The sequence below is a fragment of the Somniosus microcephalus genome, chromosome 3 (genome assembly GCF_052327205.1).
Source record: "Somniosus microcephalus isolate GS21.2 chromosome 3, FLI_Smic_1.0, whole genome shotgun sequence".
Classification (NCBI taxonomy): Eukaryota; Metazoa; Chordata; class Chondrichthyes; order Squaliformes; family Somniosidae; genus Somniosus; species Somniosus microcephalus.
The window spans coordinates 136,502,765-136,521,822 of NC_140989.1; the positions used below are offsets into that span (position 1 = coordinate 136,502,765).

The window sequence follows — 19,058 nt, forward strand, 5'->3', positions numbered from 1 at the left end:
GACTGTTGTTATGGAGGCAAATACAGCAGCCATTTTAGATGAGTACCATCCAACAATAACAACTTGCATTTATATATCGCCTTTAACATAGTTAAACGCCCCAAGGTGCTTCACAGGAGCGTAATCAAATAAAATTTGACACCGAGTCACATAAGGAGATAGTAGGATAGAAAGAGGTAGGTTTTAAAGAGCACCTTAAAAGGAGGAGAGAGAGGCAGAGAGGTTTAGGAAGGGAATTCCCGAGCTTAAGGAGCGATTAAAATTGGGGATATGCAAGAGGCCAGAATTGGAGGAGCGCAGATATCTCAGCAGCTTATAGGGCTGGAGGAGGTTAGAGAGATGGAGAGGGGGTGAGGAGGCCATGGAGAGAACATAGACCGGGAGCCAGTGTAGGTCAGCGAGCACAGGGGTGGTGGGTGAACGGGACTTGGTGCGAGTTAGGACACGGGGCAACAGAGTTTTGGATGAGCTCAAGTTTATGGAGGGTGGAAGATGGGAGGCCGGCCAGGAGTGCATTGGAAGAGTCGAGTCTAGAGGTAACACAGGCATGGATGAGGGTTTCAGCAGCAGATGAGCTGAGGCAGGGTGGAGTCGGGCGATGTTCCGGAGGTAGAAGTAGGCGGAATCTCATCTTGGGGTCAAAAACGACACCAAGGTTGTAAACGGTCTGGTTCAGCTTCAGACAGTTGCCAGGGAGCGGGATGGAGTTGGTGGCAATGAGTAGAATAGCCAGTTAATCTGTTTTTCTATGGTGCTGATTGAGGGAGGAATGGTAGGCAGAACTCCCAGCTGTTCATTAAATAGCACCGTGGTTTCTTTAGCAACCAGTGGAACAGGCAAGACAGGACTTTGGTTTAACATCTCATCCGGAAGACGGCACCTCTGACAATGCAGCACTCCCTCGATACTGCACTAGAATGTCAGCCTAAATTATGTCTTGAACACAACCTTCTGACTCAGAGGCGAGTTCATTACATTAAACCAATTCTGGCCTCTTGTGCATCCCCAGTTTTAATTGCTCCACCATTGGCTACCGTGCTTTCAGCTGCCTGGGCCCTAAGCTTTGGAATTCCCTCCCTAAACCTCTCCGCCTCTCTCTACCTCTTTAAGAAGCTCCTTAAAACCAACCTCTTTGACCAAGCTGTTGGTTATCTGTTCTGATATCTCCTTCTGTGGCTCGGTGCCAAAAATGTTTTTATTGATATTGCTCGTTAAGCGCCTTGGGATGTTTTGATACGTTAAATGCGCTCTATAAATCCAAGTTGTTGTTAGGTGGTTATGATCTGAAATTGTTGAACTCGATGTTGAGTCTGGAAGTTTGTAAAGTGCCTTTTCGCAAGCCAAAATTCTCACTGTGGCTCCACAAAACCTGTAATTCCACTACAGGCTGCACCCATCCTGCCAGCAGAAGACACTCACTGACCCTGTTCACACTGAAACTTTATCAGGGCCAGATTTACCTCCAATTGGTATCAGCTAGTTGTCATTTAAAAAAGAAAAGCTGATGTGTTTTTTTAAAAACTTTTTTAAAAGCCTGACATCAGTAGTGGGGAAAATGCTAGAGTCCATTATAAAAGATGTAATAGCAGAGCACTTGGAAAACAGTGACAGGATCGGACAAAGTCAACATGGATTTACAAAAGGTAAATCGTGCTTGACTAATCTACTGGAATTTTTTGAGGATGTAACTGGTAGAATAGATAAGGGAGAACCAGTGGATGTGGTGTATTTGGACTTTCAGAAGGCTTTCGATAAGGTCCCGCATAAGAGATTAGCGTGCAAAGTTAAAGCACATGGGATTGGGGGCAAGGTACTGACTTGGATAAAGAACTGGTTGGCAGACAGGAAGCAAAGAGTTGGAATAAATGGTTCTTTTTCTGAGTGGCAGGCAGTGACTAGTAGGGTACCGCAGGGATCGGTGCTAGGACCCCAGCTATTCACAATATATCTAAATAATCTAGACGAGGGAACTAGATGTAATATCTCCAAGTTTGCAGATGACACAAAGCTGGGCGGGCGTGTGCTGCGAGGAGGATGCCGAGAAACTCCAGTATGATTTGGACAGGTTGGGTGATTGGGCAGAAGCATGGCAGATGCAGTATAATGTGGATAAATGCGAGGTTATCCACTTTGGTGGCAAAAACAGCAAGGCAGATTATCTGAACAGCAATAGATTGGGAGAAGGGGAAGTGCAACGAGACCTGGGTGTCCTTGTGCACCAGTCGCTGAAGGTAAGCATGCAGGTGCAGCAGGCGGTTAAAAAGGCAAATGATATGTTGGCCTTCGTAGCGAGAGGGTGTGAGTACAAGAACAAGGATGTCTTGCTGCAGTTGTACAGGGCCTTGGTGAGACCACACCTTGAGTATTGTGTGCCGTTTTGTTCGCCTTATCTGAGGAAGGATGTTCTTGCCATGGAGGGAGTGCAGCGAAGATTCACCAGACTGATACCTGGGATGGCAGGAATGACGTATGAGGAAAGATTGGGTCGACTGGGCTTATACTCGCTGGAGTTTAGAAGAATGAGAGGGGATCTCATTGAAACTTATAAAATTCTAACAGGACTGGACAGACTGGATGCAGGAAGGATGTTCCCAATGGCCGGGGAGTCCAGAACCAGGGGTCACAGTCTAAGGATAAGGGGTAAGCCATTTAGGACAGAAATGAGGAGGAATTTCTTCACCCAGAGAGTGGTGAACCTGTGGAATTCTCTACCACAGAAGGCAGTGGAGGCCAATTCATTAAATATATTCAAGGAGGAGTTGGATATATTTCTTAAGGCTAAAGGGATCAAGGGATATGGGGAGAAGGCAGGGACAGGGTACTGAATTTGGATGATCAGCCATGATCTCATTGAATGGCGGAGCAGGCTCGAGGGGCCGAATGGCCTACTCCTGCTCCTATCTTCTATGTTTAACGGAGAAAGGCATGTTTTCAGATTAGAAAATGGAACTCTTTCCATTTCAAGCACCCACAGGCAGCATCAAGGCCAGATACACCACAGTTTTGACCCAACTAATATTTCTCAGCCCCACTCTCAAAAGGGCATCGCCATACTGCACAGTGCGAGAATTCTACTTCCTGCGTCAGCCGTGGCTCAGTGGGTAGCACTCTCGCCTCTGAGACGGAAGGTTGTGGGCTCACTCTGGAGTGGGACTTGAACCCACAACCTTCTGACGCACAAAAAATTAGGCTGACTCTCAGTGCAGTGCTGAGGGAGCGTTGCACTGTCAGAGATGCCGTCTTTCAGATGAGATGTTAAACATCTGCTCTCTCAGGTGGACGTAAAGAATTAATACATAATTTACAACAAATATACATTCCTTTAAGACACAAAAACCCCACAGGAAAAGTGGTCCAACCATGGCTAACAAAAGTTAAAGATAGTATTAGATCAAAGGAAGAGACTTATAATGTTGCCAAAAATAGTAAGCCTGAGGATTGGAAGGATTTTAGAATTCAGCAAAGGAGGACCAAGAAATTGATAAAGAAAGAGAAAATAGAATGAGAGTAAACTTGCGAGAGATATAAAAACAGACTGTAAAAGCTTCCATAGGTATGTAAAAAGGAAAAGATTAACACAAGTAAATGTGGGTTCTTTACATGAGAACTTATAATGGGGAATAAGGAAATGGCAGAGAAATTAAACAAATACTTTGTGTCTGTCTTCACGGAAGATGCAAAAAACTTCCCGGAAATAGAGAACCAAGGGTCTAGTGAGAATGAGGAACTGAAAGAAATTAGTATCCGTAAAAAAATAGTACTGGAGAAATTAATGGGACTGAAAGCCGATAAATCCCCTGGACCTGATGGCCTGCAACCTAGGGTTTTGAAAGGTGGCTATAGAAATAGTGGATGCATTGGTTGTCATCTTCCAAAATTCCATAGATTCGAGAACGGTTCCGCCGGATTGGAAGGTGGCAAATGTAACCCCACTATTTAAGAAAGGAGGGAGAGAGAGAGAAAACGGGGAACGACAGACCAGTTAGCCTGACATCAGTAGTAGGGAAAATGCCAAAATCTATTATTAAGGATGTGGTAACAGGGCACTTAGAAAATAATAATAGGATTGGGCAGAGTCAACATGAATTTATGAAAAAGAATGGGTTGGCAGGCTGTAACTGGTGGGGTACCGCAAGGATCAGTGCTTGGGCCTCAGCTATTCACAATCTACATCAATGATTTGGATGAGGGGACTAAATGTAATATATCCAAATTTGCTGTTGATACAAAGCTGGGTGGGAATGTAAGTTGTGAGGAGGATGCAAAGAGGCTTCAAGGGGATAGAGACAGGCTAAGTGAGTGGGCAAGAACATGGCAAATGGAATATAATGTGGAGAAATGTGAAGTTATCCATTTTGGTAGGAAAAATAGAAAAGCAGAGTAATTTTTAAATGGTGAGAGATTGGGAAATGTTGGTGTTCAGAGGGACCTGGGTGTCGTTGTACACGAATCAATGAAAGTTAACGTGCAGGTACAGCAAGCAATTAGGAAAGCAAATTATATGTTGGCCTTTATTACAAAGGGATTGAAGCACAAGAGTAAAAAAGCCTTACTACAATTATATAGGGCCTTGGATGAAACCACACCTGGAGCACTATGTACAGTTTTGGTCTCCTAACCTAAGGAAGGATATACTTGCCTTAGAGGGAGTGCAACGAAGGTTCACTAAACTGGTTCCTGTGATGTGGGGATTGTCCTATGAGGAGAGATTGAGTAGACTAGGCCCATTTTCCATAGAGTTTAGAAGAATGAGAAGAGGTGATCTCATTGAAACATACAAAATTCTTAAGGCATTTGACAGGGTAGTTGCTGAGAGGTTGTTTCCCCTGGCTGGGGAGTCTAGAGCTGGGGTGGGGGGGGTGGCATAGTCTCCGAATAAGGGGTTGGCCATTTAGGACTGAGATTAGAAGAAATTTCTTCATTCAGAGGGTGGTGAATCTTTGGAATTCTCTATCCCAGAGGCTCAGTCGTTGAGTATATTCAAGACAGAGATCGATAGATTTTTGAATATTAAGGGTATCAAGGGATATGGGGATAATGCTGGAAAGTGGAGATGAGGTAGAAGATTAGCCATGATCTTATTGAATGGTGGAGCAGGCTCGAAGGGCCAAGTGGCCCACTCCTGCTCCTATTTCTTATGTTCTTATGTAAAAGATCCCACGGCACTATTTTAAAGAGCAGGGGAGCTATCGCCGGTGTCCTGGCCAATATTTAATCAACATCACTAAAACAGATTATCTGGCCATTATCACATTGCTGTTTGTAGGAGCTTGCTGTGCAAAAAATGTGTCGCGTTTCCTACATTACAACAGTGACTACACTTCAAAAGTACTTCATTGGTTGTAAAGCGCTTTGGGACGTCCGGTGGTCGTGAAAGGTGCTATATAAATGCAAGTTCTTTTCTTACACCAGCCATCCTGTACACACCCTGCGTGAGTAATTATGCTAACTGGTGGGTCTATGCCCATTAGCCCCTGGGTTGAGTGCCTAAATATATTTCCTTTAACCACCTAACTCTGACTATTTGATGAGATAGCGCAGGATGGTGTAACCTCCAGTCACTTACTGAGAATTTGCACCAACAAATTCCGAGAACTGGCTATTGTAATTCAGCTTAAAAATTAATTCTGGAGGGATATTTTCCCCTATCTGGTGCTCGAATGGCTGTAAAATTACACGCAGTGCATGCCCGAATTCCACCAAGCCCCGTTCTCCCATCACCCCTGTGCTCGCTGACCTACATTGGCTCCTGGGCTGACAACACTTCGATTTTAAAATTTTCGTCCTCGTTTTCAAATCCTTCCATGGTCTCGGCCATACCCATCACTGTAACCTCCTCCAGCCCTACAATCCTCCGAAATCTCTGGGCTCCTCCAATTCTGGCCTCTTGCCCATCCCCGATTTTAATCGCTCCACCATTGGTGGCCGTACCTTCAGCTGCCTGGGCCCTAAGCTCTGGCATTCCCTCCCTAAACCTCTCCACCTCTCTACTTCTGTCTCTTTTCAGTTAAGACTCTCCTTAAAACCTACCACTTTGACCAAGCTGGAAGTTGGAAAATCACCTCCGATAATTGTCAATAAATTGTGAAATTAGTCATTGAACTAACGGAGAGATTTTTTTTGGGGCCAGCTTTTCAGGAATCTGCCCGATTTGTAAACATTTAACGACATGTAAATGGGCCAGAATATTCATTTTTCATATTTTCGTATGACTAGTTTCAACTGACAAAAGAAAAAGGAAATTCAACACAGCTGATCTTGTGGAAATCAGGTCTACGGGAGATAGAAATAACAACAGAAAATGCTGGAAAAACTCAGCAGGCCAGGGAGCATCTGTGGAGAGAGCAACAAAGTTAACGTTTCAGGTCCTTTCGTCAGAACTGGAAAAAAGCAGGAAAAGGAACAGATTTTAAAGCAAGTTTAGGGGCTGGGAAATGGGGGAGGGGATGAAAGAACAAAAGGGAAGGTCTGTGATAGGATGGATGGCCACCGGACGCCCCAAAGCGTTTTACAGCCAATGAAGTACTTTTTCAAGTGTAGTCATTGTTGTAGAAGGGTGGGATGACTCAGGCTGAGGGCATGTCTCCACAAACTTAATCAATATTGTTCCTTGGTTAAGCCAGCAGGAGGGGTCCTCAACCAGTTGCAAGAAGGGATTTTTTCCCGACCCAGAAAGCTCTGCCAAAACTAGCAAAACACTCCCTTTCTCGCCAGGATATCTGAACACCAGATCATAGTCAGAGCGGAGCCTGCCCCACCCAGTTCAATGCAATGCTCCAACTACTGCAACCATCAAATCATCCTACATAGAACTGGTTCTGCCGCATTCCTTTGTACATAATGATCGATCTCGGTATCCTAAACGTGGAATCCCTTTCACTCCCGATATCATTTTCAAGAGGAACACTGCCTTCTCCCAGCACCTCTGAATTTCCTCAGACTTTCTGCCACCGTAACTCCACACGGGTAAATGGGGATTCCGACAGACAGGGTTTCCACTGCACTCCAGAGTATTCTTATAATAACATAGCAACAGAGTAGGCCGCTCAGCCCTTCAAGCCTGTTCCACCAACTGGAAAAGGGGAAAACTACAGCAAGACTGAAACTACATGGCAATGCCTTGCATGCTCTTTAAATAAAAGCATACATAGGAACGGGGTGGGCCATTCAGCCCCTCGAGCCTTATTTGTTACCTCTAGGCTCGACTATTGCACTTCTCTCCTGGATGGCCTCCCACCAAACTTGAGCTCAACTAAAACTCTGCTACTTGTATCCTAACTCGCACCAAGTCCCGTTCACCCGCCACCCCTGTGCTCGCTGACCTACATTGATTCCCGGTCCAGCAACACCTCAATTTTAAAATTCTCATCCTTGTTTTCAAATCCCTCCATGGCCTCGCCCCTCCCTATCTCTGTAACCTCCTCCAGCCCCACAACCCTCAGAGATCGCGGAGCGCCTCCAATTCTGGCATCTTGCGCATCCCCTATTTTCATCGCTCCACCATTGGCGGCCGTGCCTTCAGCTGCCACGGCCCTAAGCTCTGGAATTCCCTCCCGAAACCTCTCCGTCTCTCTACCTCTCTCTCTTTTCCTTTAAGACTCTCCTTAAAACCTATTCCGGTATTATTCCGGTCCATTTGCACTGTACTCTCTCCAAGGCCAATATATCTTTCCTGAGGTTCGGTGCCCAAAACCGAAAAGGCCAATACATCCAGCTGCTAAGAAGGTGGGCCTCCCTGGTGCAAGGGTCAAGGATGTCTCGGAGCGGCTGCAGAGCATTCTGGAGGGGGAGGGTGAGCAGCCAGTTGTCGTGGTGCATATAGGTACCAATGATATAGGTAAAAACCGGGACGAGGTCCTAAAAGCTGAATATAGGGAGTTAGGAGGTAAATTAAAAAATATAACCTCAAAGGTAGTAATCTCAGGGTTGTTACCAGTGCCACGTGCTAGTCAAAGTAGAAATAGAAGGATATTTCAGATGAATATATGACTAGAGGAATGGTGCAAGGGGGAGGGATTCAAATTCCTGGGACATTGGACATCTGGGGGAGGTGGGACCAGTACAAACTGGACGGTTTGCACCTGGGCAGGACCGGGACCAACGTCCTAGGGGGAGTATTTGCTAGTGCTGTTGGGGAGGGTTTAAACTAAAATGGCAGGGGGTTGGGAACCTGTGCAGGGAGACAGAGGAATGGGAAACAAGGATAGAAGTAAAAGACAGGAAGGAGAAAAGCAAAAGTGGCAGGCAAAGAAGTCAAGGGTTTAAATCAAACATGGCCACAGTAAATAATAGTTCTAAAAGGTCTAAGAGTGTTAAAAAAACAAGCCTGAAGGCTTTGTGTCTTAATGCGAGGAGCATTCGTAATAAGGTGGATGAATTAGCTGCGCAAATCGATGTAAATGGATATGATATGATTGGGATTACGGAAACATGGCTCCAGAGTGGCCAAGGCTGGGAACTCAACATCCAGGGGTATTCAATATTCAGGACAGACAGGCAAAAAGGAAAAGGAGGTGGGGTAGCATTGCTGGTTAAAGAGGAGATTAACACAATAGTAAGGAAGAATATTAGCTCTGATGATGTGGAATCTGTATGGGTAGAGCTGAGAAATACCAAGGGGCAGAAAACGTTAGTGGGAGTTGTATACAGACCCCCAAACAGTAATGCCAAGATTGGGGATGGCATTAAACGGGAAATTAGAGACGCGTGCAATAAGGGCACAGCAGTTATCATGGGTGACTTTAATCTACATATAGATTGGGCTAACCAAATTAGTAACAATACTGTGGAGGAGGAATTCCTGGAGTGTATACAGGATGGTTTCCTGGATCAATATGTCGAGGAACCAACTAGAGATCAGGCCATCTTAGACTGGGTATTATGTAATGAGAAAGGATTAATTAGCAATCTTGTTGTGCGAGGTCCTTTGGGGCGGAGCGATCATAATATGATCGAATTCTTCATTAAGATGGAGAGTGAAGTATTTGACTCAGAGACTAGGGTCCTGAATTTAAATAAAGGAAACTACGATGGTATGAGGCGCGAGTTGGGTAGGATGGATTGGGGAATGTTACTTAAAGGGTTGACGGTGGATATGCAATGGCAAACTTTTAAAGATCGCATGGATGAAGTACAGAATTTGTTCATCCCTGTTTGGCATAAAAATAAAACAAAAAAGGTGACTCAACCGTGGCTAACAAGGGAAATTAGGGATAGCATAAGATCCAAGGAGAGGACATATAAATTGGCCAGAAAAAGCAGCAAACCTGAGGATTGGGAGCAGTTTAGGATTCAGCAAAGGAGGACAAAGGGATTAATTAAGAGGGGGAAAATAGAGTATGAGAGTAAGCTTTCAGGGAACATAAAAACTGACTGTAAAAGCTTCTATAGCTATGTGAAGAGAAAAAGATTGGTGAAATCAAGTGTAGGTCCGTTGCAGTCAGAATCAGGGGGACTTATAATGGGGAACAAAGAAATGGTTGACCAATTAAATACATACTTTGGTTCTGTCTTCACAAAGGAGGACACAAATAACCTCCCAGAGATGTCAGGGAACATAGGGTCTAATGAGAGGGAGGAACTGAATGAAATCAGTATTTGTAGAGAAATGGTGTTAAGGAAATTGATGGGATTGAAGGCCGATAAATCCCCAGGGCCTGATAATCTACATCCTAGGTGATGGGCCTTCAATAACCACAAAACTAGAAGTTATAGACTTAAACAAGTTGGCTTTTAATCACTAAGATCAGAGCTAACATCTCAACACGCCGACTGGTTCACAGGAATGAGTCATACAGATCCTGGGGTCTTTATGTAAGAGAAGTCAGGGGCGGAGCCAAGAGCCAAGACCTGGAACCTCCCAGGTTAGTCGGGAAAGAGGAAGTGAAACTATACAGTGGGGGAGGGTAATATACATGAGTGCAAAACGAATACAGGATCAAGACAAACAGATTTCATTACACTAGGGTACTTAAGGAAGTGGCCCTAGAAATAGTAGATGCATTGCTGGTCATCTTCCAAAATTCTATAGATTCTGGAACAGTTCCCATGGATTGGAGGGTAGCTAATGTTACCCTACTATTCAAAAAAGGTAGTAGAGAGAAAACGGGGAATTAAGCCTGACATCGGTAGTGGGGAAAATGCTAGAGTCCATTATAAAAGATGTAATGGCAGAGCACTTGGAAAACAGTGACAAGATCGGACAAAATCAACATGGATTTACAAAAGGTAAATCGTGCTTGACTAATCTACTAGAATTTTTTTGAGGATGTAACTGGTAGAATAGATAAGGGAAAACCATTGGATGTGGTGTATTTGGACTTTCAGAAGGCTTTCGATAAGGTCCCGCATAAGAGATTAGCGTGTAAAGTTAAAGCACATGGGATTGGAGGCAAGGTACTGACTTGGATAGAGAACTGGCTGGCAGACAGGAAACATAGAGTTGGAATAAAGGACTCTTTTTCCGAGTTGCAGGCAGTGACTAGTGGGGTACCGCAGGGATCGGTGCTAGGACCCCAGTATATATATTAATGATCTAGATGAGGGAACTAGATGTAATATCTCCAAGTTTGCAGATGACACAAAGCTGGGTGGGCGTGTGTGCTGTGAGGAGGATGCCGAGAAACTCCAGTATGATTTGGACAGGTTGGGTGATTGGGCAGATGTATGGCAGATGCAGTATAATGTGGATAAATGCGAGGTTATCCACTTTGGTGGCAAAAACAGGAAGGCAGATTATTATCTGAACAGCAATAGATTGGGAGAAGGAGAAGTGCAACGAGTCCTGGGTGTCCTTGTGCACCAGTCGCTGAAGGTAAGCATGCAGGTGCAGCAGGCGGTTAAGAAGGCAAATGGTATGTTGGCCTTCGCAGCGAGAGGATTTGAGTATAGGAACAAGGATGTCTTGCTGCAGTTGTACAGGGCCTTGGTGAGACCACACCTTGAGTATTGTGTGCAGTTTTGGTCGCCTTATCTGAGGAAGGATGTTCTTGCCATGGAGGGAGTGCAACGAAGATTCACCAGACTGATACATGGGATGGCAGGAGTGACGTATGAGGAGAGATTGGGTCGATTGGGCTTATACTCCCTGGAGTTTAGAAGAATGAGAGGGGATCTCATTGAAACTTATAAAATTCTAACAGGACTAGACAGACTAGATGCAGGAAAGATGTTCCCGATGGTGTGGGAGTCCAGAATCAGGGGTCACAGTCTAAAGATAAGGGGTAAGCCATTTAAGACAGAGGTGAGGAGGAATTTCTTCACCCAGAGAGTGGTGAACCTGTGGAATTCTCTACCACAGAAGGCAGTTGAAGCGAATTCATTAAATATATTCAAGAAGGAGTTAGATATATTTCTTAAGGCTAAAGGGATCAAGGGGTACGGGGAGAAGGCAGGGACAGGGTACTGAGTTTGGATGATCAGCCATGATCTCATTGAATGGCGGAGCAGGCTCGAGGGGCCGAATGGCCTACTCCTGCTCCTATCTTCTATGTTTCTATGTTTTACCCACTAATGCTTTCAGCTTGTTCATTTTTAAATTCCCATTTTGTTTTGGTGATGAAGGCCCCACTATTTAGGGGGAGGCTGGAAATGGGCAAGGAACCAGGCAAGGCTGGGGATGCGGAGGTCCTGCCACTAAAGTCGGCAGGACTTCATTCTCCTTTTCTTTCTTCCGTTTCCTGCCTGGCAGCTGATTTGACAGGCTAGCCGGCTGCAAGGACCAGTGGCAGGAGGCTTCGACCTGGGACCCTTGGGGACGGTCCCCGGCAATCGGGTGAGGAGAAATGTTGGTGATCACGGCTTGGGGATGGGATCGGCCAGGCCAAACAGAGAGATGCCGCGATTGGGGCTGGCGGAGGCTGAAGGCTTCTTTGAAGGGCCGGTGGGGTGGGAGCACTGCTGCTTCTCCTGGCCCACAAGGAGTGCTATAAAAGACACTTACCTTACGGAGCCGGCAGCTCCCATCTGCCTTTCACTGCCAGGTTTCCTGGCCTCCTGGGAAACACGCGCAGGATCTGTAAAACTTTAAATTGGGCTCCCTATTGCACCGCGGGAGCCCGATTTAAACATGTTAAATTTGGCAGATCCTCTGCGTTTCCCGACGGCTGACAATCTCCCCCTCGCTCCCTCCCCATAAATATCAGGGTCTTGATGTCCAGTTGAGATCACGAGGGGTGCTACTGTGACACACTTGGACAAGTTATCTTCTAATTAGGTGTTGGGCAGTACGGTCAAGACACTCAGACCAGTCGCATGAGTGACCACCACTGCTGTGCCCAAGGGGACAGTTGAGGCATTCCGCAAGCGTCTATTGATAGGTAAAGGCAGTGCAGTCGGGGGCTGCAGCCTCTCCAAATATCCCTTCCTTTCACTCACGACATCCTTGGAGACTGTGACCCCGGCCAAAATGTTAGCAGCCGTTTTTCTTTTTCTATATCATGACTTATGGCGGTGGGGGGGAGGGGCGGGGGGAAGGAGTAGAATCGATAGAGGAGAAAAGTTAACTGTTTACCCTCCATGTAAAAGATTGCTGAGCCCAACCTCCTCACTCACTAGATGCGGCCGGACCTGCTGTGATTTCCAGCCAAAAAAAAGTGTTTTTTGTCTGTTTTTTTGTTTTTCATACAGACCCCAGCATCTGCAATATTTGACCCCTTGTGACCCCACCTCATTGTTCTTTGATGTAATGTTTCCCTGACTGACCTGTTTGGACACCATTCACACCTTTGACTGCTGTGATTATCTCTCTGCCGAGGTGCGATAAATGGCAGTTGGAAAGGTTACCTGTAAACATCTGACATGATTCTCTGACTATATAAGCTGTGTCTTTATGCATTTCTCCACTTCACCTGAAGAAGGAGCAGCGCTCCGAAAGCTTGTGATTTCAAATAAAGCCGTTGGACTATAACCTGGTGTTGTGTGACTTCTTACACTAGAGTGTAAACATACCAATTCCTGCATTACAAGAGTGACTACACCCCAAAAGTGCTTCACTGGCTGTAAAGCGCTTTGAGACGTTCGGTGGTCATGAAAGGCGCTATATAAATGCAAGTCTTTCTTTTCTTTCTAAAGCTTTCAAGCCATTTACTGCTCAACGTGCACCCATTATTTGTTTTACCCAAAGGTTACTATTAAAGAGGGGGTGGGGGGTGGGGGTGGGAAGGGGAGCGGGGGAGGGGCCCTCGAGCGGGAGAGGGGTCCTCGAGCAGGAGAGAGGGGGAGGGGCCCTCGAGCAGGAGAGAGGCCCTTGAGCGGGAGAACGGGCCCTCGAGCGGGAGAGGGGGGAATGGGCCCTTGAGTGGGAGAGAGGGGGAAGGGGAGCGGGAAAGGAGGGGGAAGGGGAGCGGGAGGGGGTGTGGAACGGGAATGGGAGAGGAGGAAGCTGCTTACTCAGAACGTATAAGTAGTAGTTAGGATTGTTTTACACCAAACATGGAAAAGCAAGGCTAAGAGACTGATGAATAATAGGTGAGCAACAAGTTATTAGTAATTAAATGCTGAATAAACAGTGTTCAAGATACACCGTAATACAAGTAGGATTACATAGGGCATTACACGAAGATTACAAGGAACTGGACCAACTAGTCCATGTTGGTGTTTATCCTCCACATGAATTGACCTAAACCCATGTGCCGCCCTGATCCCTTTTCCTTCAACCACCAATCTCCATGGCCTCGCCCCTCTCTATCTCTGTAACCACCTCCAGTTCGACAACCCTCCGAGATCTCTGTGCTCCTTCAATTCTGGCCTCTTGCCCACCCCCCAATTTTAATCACTCCACCATTGGCGGCCGTGCCTTCAGCTGACTAGGCCCAAGCTCTGGAATTACCTCCCTAAACCCCTCTACCTCTCGCTCCTCTTTTAAGGCTCTCCTTAAAACCTACCTCTTTGACCAAGCTTTTAGTCACCTGTCCTAATATCTCCATATGTGGCTTGGTGTCAAATTTTGTTTGATAATCGCTCCTGTGAAACGCCTTGGGATGTTTAATTATGGCAAAGGCGCTATATAAATATATAAGTTGTTGTCGTCGTATCGAACCTGTTCTTCAATGTTGAGTCTGCTTCAACCACCAGCCCCAAGTCGTGCATTCCACAGCCTCACAACCTTCTGCATATAAAATGTCTCCTAAATCTCCAGCCACTTGTGCCTGAACGAATGGCAGGGCTTGTGTTGGGATTTACAGATATGTGCACACTGATCTGTTGTACTGTAATGAGCCTGGGATATAGTAGTACATTTAGAGGTCGGGAACAGATAAACAATAGTGCTAAAGTGTAAAGTGTAAACTGTGGCTCAGTGGGTAGCACTCTCGCCTCTGAGTCAGAAGGTTGTGGGTTCAAGTCCCACTCCAGGGACTTGAGCATAATAATCGAGGCTGACACTCCAGAGCAGTACTGAGGGAGTACTGCACTGTCAGAGGTGCCGTCTTTCAGATGAGACGTTAAACCGAGGCCCCGTCTGCTCTCTCAGGTGGACGTAAAAGATTCCATGGCCACTATTTCGAAGAGCAGCAGGGGAGTTATCCCAGGTGTCCTGGCCAATAGTTATCCCGGCCAATAGTTATCCCCCGGTCAACATCACTAAAAAACAGATTACCTGGTCATTATCACATTGCTGTTTGTGGAAGCTTGCTGTGCTCAAATTGGCCGCCGCCAATGTTCCCTCTAAGCTGCGCGGTTGCACAGTAATCTGCAAGGTCCCGCGCAGGCCTCTCAAGCTTTTACATTGGAAATACAGCACATGCGCAGAAATTTAAAGGAACCGTGCATTGAAAGAAATAGGCCGCGCAGAACATAGTGCAGCCTACAGGGAACATTGGCTGCCGTGTTTCCTACATTATAACAGTGACTACACTCTTGGCTATAAAGCTTCGGGACGTCCTGAGGTCGTGAAAGGTGCTATATAAATGCAAGTCTTTTTTTCCCCCAAATAGGCTGCTAGATTTTGATACTGTGACATAGCGGAGCAAATGGCAAGAAATTGTGCATCATTGGGGTGGCCTTTTACTTCTATAAGTTTTCTGTTTACACACCATTACAGTGAAACAAGCAGGAGTATTACAATAATATAACTACTCAAATGCTAGGACCAGTGTGATTACTGCTAATATAATTTGATACAACTAAAATAACCACTTAAAATATAATTTTATGGAAAAAAAATGAAAATGAAATTCTTTCAAGAATATATTAACAGTGCCAAATTACATCGAATATACAGCACAGAAACAGGCCATTTGGCCCAACTAGTCAGTGCTGGTGTTTATGTTCCACACGAGTCTCCTTCCATTCCATCTGCCTCATCTCAGCCTTTCAGAATATCTTTCTATTCCCTTTCTCTCCTGTACTCGTCTAGTTTCCTTTTGAAAGCATTTAAGCTATTTGCCTCAACCACTTTTTGTGGTAGCGAGTTCCGCACTCTAACCACTGAGTAAATAAATTCCTCCTTATTTCCCGATTGGATTTATTAGTAACAATCTTGTATTGATGGCCTCTAGTTTTGGATCCTCCCACAAGTGGAAACATTCTCTCCACATCTAGCCTGTCCAACCCATTTATAATTTTAAAGACCTCTATCAGATCTCCTCAATCTTCTCTTTTCTAAAAAAATTAGAACTAAGTTTTATAGAATACAAGGCTAAACTCCTCAGATTGCTTAATGAACCAACACATTTGCCTGCTGTGGTCCCGAATCCCACACACCAGGAAGGTCCCTGGTTCAATCCCTGCTCTGTGCCAAGTTCACTGATCTTAGCCAAGGTGGCAGTAGGAAAGCTGCAATTGGATCCAATGTCCCTGAGCCAGGGAGGGAATGAAATTCAGTCTGGGTTCTTGCTCCTGATCACTAACCAATGACTGCTGGTGGTGTGCATGGATTATCAACCCCCTCCCACCCCCACAGTCGATTAATCTGCTAACACTCACTGCCTAAGTTCACATCAGAGAATGAACATTGGCCGTGCAACTATCGCCCAGCATAACCCAACCTTCAGAAGAGGGAAAGGGGGAAAAGATTCATAATGAAGGCTGTAAGGTTAGATACGCATTCTGGAGTTTTATCCTTATCTTTCAGGATGGAGGCAGGGAGAATCTCCAGTTATCCCTCTTTCCTGCCCCCCCCCCCCCCACCCCCACTCATCAGAACTGCAATAGGGTCAGCCTTGTCCTTACCCTCCACCCAACCAAACTCAGCATTCGTCAGATCATCATCTGCCATCTCCAACATGATCCCACCACCAAACCTGTCTTGCCCTCCCCTCCAATCGCTGCTTTTCTAAAAAGGACCCTTTCCTCCATGACACCCATGAAGTGCTGACAATATGAAATGGGCATTTCGGGAGATGGGAGGGGGGTGGAAGAAAGCAGGTTGGTGCTTCGGATGGGGTCCTTCTATCGGAACACTACTGGCGAGATAGTACGCACCCTTTTTTCTTCTACCAGGCTCCTCAGTCACTGAAGCCTGCTCTCCTTTGCCAGTTTTTCATGCTTCCCCTTCTACTTGCCTCTCACCCACCTCTTTAAGCTATTTACACACTCCGTCAATGATAACTAATTTTTTTCCCCCACACGTGGTCCCTTTAAATTTGCTGCGTGGTATCTTTTCCAGCGGCAGCAACTTGTGGGCGGCCTGTGTGGGACCGCCTGATCGATGCCTGCGCACCTTCAGGGGAACATTACACTCCGTGTGTCTCGTGTATGTTTATTTCTTTGGTTTCTCTCACGGTGCCTCCTATTGTCCCATGCTATAACTTCTCCCGCTCAATCATCTGCTCGCCACATAAGTATTTTGCCAGTCATTCTATTTGTGTTTTCCCTTTCCTATGATCTGTTTGTATTTACGTGCTATTCCTCGGTAACATCTTCCAATTCTGACCATATGCCCACACCTGGAACTTTAACCTGTCTGTTCTCTCCACAGACGCTGCCTGACCTGTTGAGTGTTTCCAGCATTCTCTGTCTTAGCTTCACAACCTCCAGCTTGATTGGTTGAAAGACCTTTTCTCCTGCAATTACTACTTATTCTGCATGACCACTCAATCCAGAAATCCTTGATGCAGCTACAGGGCACAACAGTGGCAAAACGACAGCAACAGGTTCCCAAAGCTTAAGCTTTTACGAGTTAATAACATCATTTTAGTTTGCGACAGCGCCAAAGCTATATTTATATATTCCCTCCACATTATTTGCTATTTTCTGTTTAGAGAACCTACTGCCCAGAAGAACAATGTACCTTCAGGGTCAATCCAGAAGCAACCAAATATTGACTACTGTCAACAATTGAGAAAAACTGGGAACAGAGTACAGTTGATTATATAAACTGTGTTAAAGACAGAAATTGCTGGAGGACTCTGCAGGTCAGGCAGCACCTGTGGCAAGAGAAACAGAGTTAATGTTTCAGGTCGATGACCTTTCGTCAGAACTGGATATTGTGGTCAACAGGCAAACTGTGTACTGTGCGACTTAACGCTCTGCGCATGTGCAACCAACATATTCCTGAGCCTCAGTTTAGGCCCTTCTCATCTTGGCACTGAGGGGTTGGAGGAGAGGGTGGAAACAGCCCTCCCTCACTTCCTCCCTCCCTCCCTCCCAGGGGTTGGGGGAAGAGGGTGGGAATGGCCCTCACCCCTCACTCCCAGGGGTTGGAGGAGAGGGTGAAAATGGCCCTCACTCCCTCCCAGGGGCTGGAGGAGAGGGTGGAAATGGCTCTCACTCACTCCCAGGGGTTGTAGGAGAGGGTGGAAATGGCCCTCAATCCCTCCCTCCCTCCCAGGGGTTGGAGGAGAGGGTGGAAATGGCCCTCAATCCCTCCCTCCCTCCCACGGTCGAGGGCCATGTCAATCACAGTAGAGGGGAATCCTCGGTTGAGGAAAAAGACATATTGGAAGCATTAGTATGGAAGGTGGCATCGTCAGAGCAGATGTGACAGAGACAGAGAAACTGGGAGAATGGAATAGAGTTCTTACAGGAAGCGAGATGGGAGGAAGTGTAGTCCAGGTAGCTGTGGGAATCAGTGGGCTTGTAGTGAATGTTTGTCGATAGCCTATCCCCAGAAATGGAGACAGAGAAGTCGAGGAAGGGAAGGGAAGAGTCGGAGATGGACCATGTGAAGGTGAGGGAAGGGTGGAAATTGGAAGCAAAGTGAATGAAATTTTCTAGTTCAGGGTGAGAGCAGGAAACGGCACTGATAGTCATCAATGTAACGAAAGAGAGAGGTAAGGGAGGGGACCTGAGTAGGACTGGAACAAAGAATGTTCCACATATCCCATGAAAAGGCAAGCCTAGCTTTGTCGATAATCTATCCCCAGAAATGGAAAAACTGGTTTGTCAACTTGCGAGGAAGAAAAAATTACAAACGAGAAATATCCTGGTGCTTTTATTATATCTTCAGTCTACACCCAACTTTTCAGTAACACTAAATTTACAATGTGAAAGCTCCACGTTTAAACTTGTTCTTTAAAAAAAGTATTACTTAAAATAAGGTGAGGCAAGTCAAACATAAGCACAATGGCCTAAAGTTAGTCAAATAATCAGTCAAGATATTTAACAGGGAAGTCATGTTGAACTTGTATACAACCTTGGTTGAACCACACTTGGAGGACTGTGCACAGTTCTGGTCTCTGTATTAGAAGGATATAGAGGCACAGGAGAATGCAAAAAGTATTTACCAGAATGATACCAGAACCGAGAGGTTAGAACTATCAGAAAAGATTGAACACCTGGGGCTCTTTTCTAGATAGAGGTCTTTAAAATGAAGAAGAGGTTCGTTAGGGTAGACGTAGAGAAGATGTTTCCACTTCTCGGAGATTCAAAAACTAGGGGCCATAAACATAAGATCGTCACTAATAAATCCAATAGGGAATTCAGGAGAAACGTCTTTATCCAGAGAGTGGTTAGAATGTGGAACTCACAACAACAACAACAACTTGTATTTATATAACGGCCCGTATTTTCCAATCGCAGGCCTCCCGCGGGCGAAGGCCTGCGAAATGGAAAAATCCGTGCCCTTACCCGAGGGCTCCCGGGGCGCACACACTTCCGCTCTTGGGCCTCACCAAACT

The 19,058-nt window shown here is 45.8% G+C and overlaps 1 protein-coding gene across 1 annotated transcript in view; it reads right to left on the minus strand.

The window, feature by feature from the left end:
- The window catches only part of sptlc3 (serine palmitoyltransferase, long chain base subunit 3), a 180,802-nt gene that overhangs the window by 23,974 nt on the left and 137,770 nt on the right, over nt 1-19,058 (minus strand). The window lies entirely within an intron of this gene.